Genomic DNA, 6920 nt, shown 5'->3' with positions numbered 1-6920 from the left:
TTACAGACGTCACATTTACGTGATTTGTCATAAGTAGCTAATGACATAAATATGGCGGACCTCATAGGTGAATAGTAAGCATATATTTAAAAACAAATACCGGTACTTGGTAGCTTTTGAGTAAGCAGCATTAAAAAAAAGAAAATATGCACATTTTCAATATACCAATAAGTTTTTGACCTCTTGGGTCTCTTTAACAAAAATTGCTCTCAACATTGAATTGGATTGTACTGTATTAAAAAAAAAATGCACTCCATATAACTGAATGGAACCTCTAAATTCAAACACTCAAAAAGTTGAACAAGTTCAAGTTCAACCTTAAGGTTCTGGGAAAATATGTTAACAAAAAGAAAAAAGAAAAAGCCAAATAAAAAGATGCTGTTACTTTTCAGAACATCCAATTAGCCAAAATAACTCAGCAGCCAGCATTTTATTTACCTTGTATTCAGATGTAGATCTCCTTTTCACAGCAAACGTTTTAAAAGCTACCAGCGTATGTGGGCAGCATACAAATGTGAATGTAATAGACCGAAAGTCTTTGTTTTTCCAAGATGTAATGCAAGTTCCCAGTCATATGATCTAACTGCTTTAAACAAACGGGTAGGGGCATGTAAAGCCATTCACACACACCTTAAACAAAAGATTGAACCCAATAAAAAGGGATAATAAGTCCCATTGGGGTATTTTCCTAATTGTGTGGCCCTTGTTTGCTTTAGACTATTAGCGCGGTCATTCAGGTGATGGTTTTATTTTTTTTTATAGATGAGGGAAGAAAAATCAATCTATTCCAATTATACAGGAGGAAAAAATGGTGTACTCAATGTTATTTGTAAAGAAATTCAATAGAGCGCACCCAAATAAAGAAGACAGCTGGTTGAATAGAAGAGGCAGGAGGGTTCGATGTGAATGCAAGTCAGGGAATTGTAGCTAGCGTGCGGTAATTGAGTGCTGCAAAAACAAGTCTTGATGAGGCCTTCCATTGAGTCAACTATGAGAGGCTGATGACAATTGCCTCAGCATCTCTTCATTTCCAATAGCAATCACAGCGCCACATTTCTGAGACCAATTAAGACCGAGTGAACAGGAGATGAATCCAGTGGGGAGCCGAGTGGCTTTGAATTAGTTGTTGTCCTCTTTAATAGACTCTTTATTTATTTCTTACCTATAAATGATGGTGGGGGCACATAGCACCTAAGGAAATTCAACGCAAAGTGCTTAATATTTCCGGAGTTTTCCACCACATGCAGTGTTCTGTTGAGACATCGCTTCCTTGTGATGGATTTGATCTACCACCAATTTGGCTTCACGGAGATACGTTCGCGAAGTGTGTTTTTTTTTTTTTGAAGAGTCTGATTTATGTTCAATTTATTTCCCAAACAAGAAATATCATGCAAAGGTATATCTGATGTCGCAGGGGGCAGCGTGCGTGCAAGGAAAATCTGTCTTAAAATTGTAACTATGTTAGTAGAATTGAAACAAATTGAATGTATTTCGGCATCTGGTTCCTCCTCCACTGTGAGTGGCTGGCACCCACTCCAGAGTGAATACATCGCCTCTCGATAGGCTCTGGCTCCCCCATGACCCAAAGGAGGGCAAGCACTTTAGAAAACTGAAAGATGTATTTAGGGAAACGTTGGTGTGAGAATATGTCGAATGATTGAATTGCTTGCATCGGAAGTCGTCACGCCATGTAACGTGCTCAGAAGCGCTTCCCAAGTTCCATATAGATGAAGTGTATATTTTGGTTGTATTGAGCCTAATTTTCAAATCACAATTCCAGAAAGAAAGAGTTCATTTGGACCGTAGTTTATAGATCTTCTCTGGAATAAGTAAGGAGATTTCCCTCCCACACTGACTGTACATGAATTTGATTAGCGCCTGGGTGAAAGCCAACCTCCACGGAGTTGTCCAAAAGACATTTGCTCTTCCCTCTTCCTTCCTACTCAATCATGTCAGTACACCAATAGCATGGGCGTCGGCAAATTGTTAGCCACCGCAACAAGGATTAGAAATTAGACACTATGCAACGAAGCCAGGCTGAATTTATCTTTCTGCCTCTTGCAGATGCGATGGTGCCAGGTGTCATAGGGGAAATGTTATCATTGCCCGTGTAATGGAATCCTGACGCAAGGTGGGCGGGGCCGCTGCAATTGTGTTGTCAGGACTTTCTGACAGATGAATATTACTTTTCTTCAATCCGATCCTTCCCATCCGTATCCCGATCAATTTAATGAGCTTTATTGCTGTGGAGGTTCCTTCACAATATTGCCCAAGCAATGATTTGACGCTTAAATCAGATTATAATGTTACGTTATCTGCGAGTGGTACATTGTGTGGTTGTAAGTTACAGTAAAAAAATTAAATAAAAATACAATTATTGCAACTACTTGATTCCACATTTTGATTAGCAATGACAATGACAGGATTCAGAAAATGTTTCGAATGGACAAGCGTGTCTCCAAGTCACTTACATTACATGCAGAATGTATTTGAAGATGAACAAAAATCTCAATAGAAAGTAATTACAGGCTAAGGTATATTTTGATTCTAAATGTATTAACAAGACTATCCATATATCCATTTTCTAATCCACTTATCCTCACGAGGGTTGTGGGCATGCAGTATTTTAAAATATTGTGCGCTTTTCCAATTTTTTTTTTCTCCAGTAGCTACCCCTTTTTCCTGGAAAATGTATTATGAATGTTGTTGGGAGTTGCTGTTCCCTTACAGACAGATGTTTGCATAAAGTGTGTATGTGTGTCAAATTCCCATTACACTAGACAAACTGTAGTTTAAATTATTATGTCACTTATTTTTAATACAGTTTATACCGTATTTTCCAAACTAAACATTAAAGTTAACATTGTGTGTTTTCGAGAAGGAACACGCTTGTTTTGAAATAATGTGCATTGGGAAGGAACTAAGTGTAACACCATATTCACAGTTGAATCCATCAGCAGATCTTCATCAGAGCCTTTTCAATCTGCTCGCTGCTTTATCTCGCTCTATTCAAGTAAGTCATCCAGAAGAAGAAGCAAGATATGCCATCTTCTTCTTTCTTAAAGGTCAGCTGGAGAAAAATGTGTTCAGTTGACAGTAATGGCTTGCCGTGCTGGGATTGGATCTTCCAGAGTGTGGGCTAATTTTCTATTGAACCTGACCAAATGTCACCAGTGGGCCTGAAGAACAGTATAGAGAGTATTTAAGGAACAATGATGCCAAGCTCACATATCATCAGGAATGAGGATGCATGCTCATAACACACTCAGACATTTTTGCGTTGGATTTCATTCAGTTGTTGCTTTGACATTACCATTTTCCGGAAATCAATCATCTCCACCTTATCAATCTTTTCTAAGATGTGGTGTATGCGCGCATACATTTCCCTAATGAAAGTGTGCGAAATGCAACCTGAGGCTAAGTGGCTGCATGTATCGGATGACATTACACACACAAGTAGTCAAATGTCCACTCTACACTCAATCAGTGACGAGTACAAAGAAAACATAATGTTACTGCTTGGAAAAAAAAAACTGTGACTGAAACATACTGACCGACAGTATTAACCCCATTGTGTCATTTACTGGAGACCATACACGGATGGATAAACGTATTGGGACACCTTACCATGAAGTGGTGTGAAGTTTGTTTTCATTGTGGGCCACATCGTGGTTATGTTTGACCTCAGAAAACCACACATTCGTAAAACTGTTTGGGGTATTTTGGTCTGTTAAAGAACCTCAGTTTTAAGGTTACGGTTTGGTTTACATTGGCTACAGATACAGAACAAAATGCAAAGCAAAGTACCATAATTATCTTTTGTGTCAACCTTTAGAGATTTAATGACATTTACACACACAACGAAATACTACTACTAATACTCGTAAATAGCATGCAAATCTTGTGTCAAGTTTGTCAAATGTAAAATTGTTACACTAGTGAATATTTGTAAATACCGGTACATTATTTTGCCATCAAAAAGTGTGCTGTGTTGTCACAGATCCTCTTCCTTCTGTGTATTTATGATCACTTGGTCATTTATTTTGGCGAGTCCACCTCCGGGGGGACCTTCTGTTTGTCTTTTTCTTTTAATTATCAGGCTGGGCCAGGTGATTTCTGGAGGGTGTTCCCACACCTGCAGCTGATTAGCAATCATCCTCCTGTGTATAAGACCTCTGCTGAGCTACCAGCGGGTGCCAGATGACTCAGGCATGCTGAGTGGTATTTTGGCCATTACTTGTGTATCTGTTTGCAGTTGCCTTTTTTGAACTTGATTTTTTTTTTGTTTGTTTTGTTTTGTATTTTTACACCAGTGCCTCATTTTCGTTGCAATTTTATTGAAGAAAATGACTGTTCAGAAGTTTCAAGTGTCACTAAAACAAAAATGATGAGCATAAATTACTGTTGTGCTTTTCGCAAAAAGTTTGTTTTCTATGTGTGTTTGTTTTTAGTGGGGAATAGGTGATTTGGCTCAAACAAACACGTCCTTCTGCTGGATACTAAAAAAAAAAAAAACATTTTGGGGTGATGATGAAAGAAGAGAATCTAATCTTGCATTTGGCAGCTTCTGTGTTTAAATAGTCATAAAGCACAATATTCTGTGAGCCTTGATGGATCATTCAGAATGCTCTCAATTGGCTGGCACTCAATGGGTTCTCTTTTATTCATGGCTGGCATTGAAAGAGTTAAACATGTGTCCATTATCTAATGTCTCTGTTTTGTGGGAACAAAAGCAATCACTCCGTCGTCGTATTACGTTGTGGGAAGCTTTCACGGGCCTCAAGTTTGACACCTCAACATCATCTTCTACATCACGTCTTCTCCCTTGTACCGATGTGCCTCCAACAAAACAGCAATGTCGGTTATGGATGTTGTCATCCAAAACGAACGATTTGTCTTAGGCACAGACAACGGTGACACACAAAATAGGGAGTATAGTCACTGACAGTGGAGGCAAAGAAGCCTGAGGAGAATGGGGAGGACAGTATTCACAAAAAATAGTTCAAAATGAAAGCACAGTAATAATCCAAACAAAGACCCATTGTTTGATAATACTTCACACTCATCAGACACTTTATTGGGTAAAGCGGCATATCTTTTCAAGCGTCCAATTCCAATTACCAGAAAGCAGCGGGAAACGACATATTAACATAAATTAAGACACACTAAAGTATAGCTCAACATTACATGACACAACAACTATCAAAAAAAAAAAGATTAACATTTTGGGCTCCCCAGTGTCGACTGGTTAGTGCATCAGCCGCACAGTGTAGAGGTACATGGTTCGATTCTGGCTCCGGCCTCCCTGTGTGGAGTTTGCATGTTCTCCCCGTGCCTGCGTGGGTTTTCTCTGTGTACTCCGGTTTCCTCCCACATTCCAAAAACATGCATGGCAGGTTAATGGAACACTCTAATTTGTCCGTAGTTGTGATTGTGATGGAGAATGGTTCTTTGTCTATGTGTGCCCTGTGATTGGCTGTCAACCAGTTCAGGGTGTACCGAAGACAGCAGGCATAGGCTCCAGTACACCCGCAACCCTCGTGAGGATATGCGATTTAGAAAATGGATGCATGGATGGATGGATGCATCTCAAAGTGTCAATTAAAATGAAACCTGATTCATATTGTCCAGCTCTTGTTTTAGATTGCACGGTACTGAATGAGGTCCCCAGTGACCATGTGAAAGTAGCGTCTGATTTAATATACATGCAAGGTCAGACATCAGAGCTTAAGTTCCTTTTTGTAACTACAACTTTAGATTTAATTCGGCATGACGTTACCTAACCAGCTTCTTTAGTAGATGCCAACTTCCAGCAGTTTGAACCCTTTTTGGGTAAAGCAGGACTCCGGTTGCACTGGCACTGGATCTGATCCAACTCCAGCCTTGGAAGTTGCCTTTTGATCAGGTCGACATTTCCTGTTTCTGCACCCCCACTACATGAATTAATGCAGCTCGCCCCCGCCAAGGCTCATTGCTGCTGTCAGAAGACTCTTTAGTTTAAATTCTCCATTAGCAAACACGGGCGCGGGCGCATATAAACATATTGGTTAAGTAGATGAGAGCCCCTTTATAGCCGCTCCCTTTGTGAGCTGTAAACACATGCTGACATCATGATAATGAATTGGCCAGGATGCAGCAGATGGCACGCAGCCATAAGACACATGCGGGAAAAACGTGTCCAAAAAGTCTAAATGCTGTTCTATGCAGAGTGCAAAATAAAGCAACCTGGCGACACTTCAGCGCAGACCTGTGATTACCGATGGGCGAAGCACAACTGTTAAGCGCAAGAGATCATCAGGTGTACCACAGGAAATTAGTTGGTCAGAAAATGATTAATTACTCCAAAATATATCTCTGTGAATGTGACTCAATCGATGCTAAACAATGACTTCTCGACCGTGTTGTTTGCACTTGTGTGAAAGTCATGATTTTGAGTGACGTTGACTGTGAAAATCAAACATTCTTTGCTAAAGATAACTTCTTCACCTCATTCTTCAAACGTGCGGTTGATATAAATTAATTGTGGCAAAGTATGAAAGGACCTAAGAATACTACATCTATGTGTAAATGGCAGGAAAGTAGGTATCGAAACTTTCCGCCACTTGTTGGGGTGGCTATTGTGACATTTCTCACCACCACGTAGCTCCGTCTCTGCCTGTGTTCCACACACAAAACACTACATGCATCTTATGTAGTTTTCAGTAAGTAGTCCAAGAGACACGTTGTCTGATTTTTTTTTTTTATTATTCTCATTAAAAGGAAAAAAACAGGAGGAAAGCAAAATGAAGACATGGAAAGAAAAAAATATATAATAATTTTGTAATATTTTTTTATCCCCCAAATACCATATTATAACAGAAAAACTCTACACTTAGGTGTAAGTCAACCTGAAAAGGCAAAAAAAGAGGTTAAATAAAAGT

Source organism: Hippocampus comes, unplaced genomic scaffold (assembly GCF_001891065.2).
Source record: "Hippocampus comes isolate QL1 unplaced genomic scaffold, H_comes_QL1_v1.1 scaffold275, whole genome shotgun sequence".
NCBI lineage: Eukaryota > Metazoa > Chordata > Actinopteri > Syngnathiformes > Syngnathidae > Hippocampus > Hippocampus comes.
Note: the sequence above shows the minus strand (reverse complement) of the source record.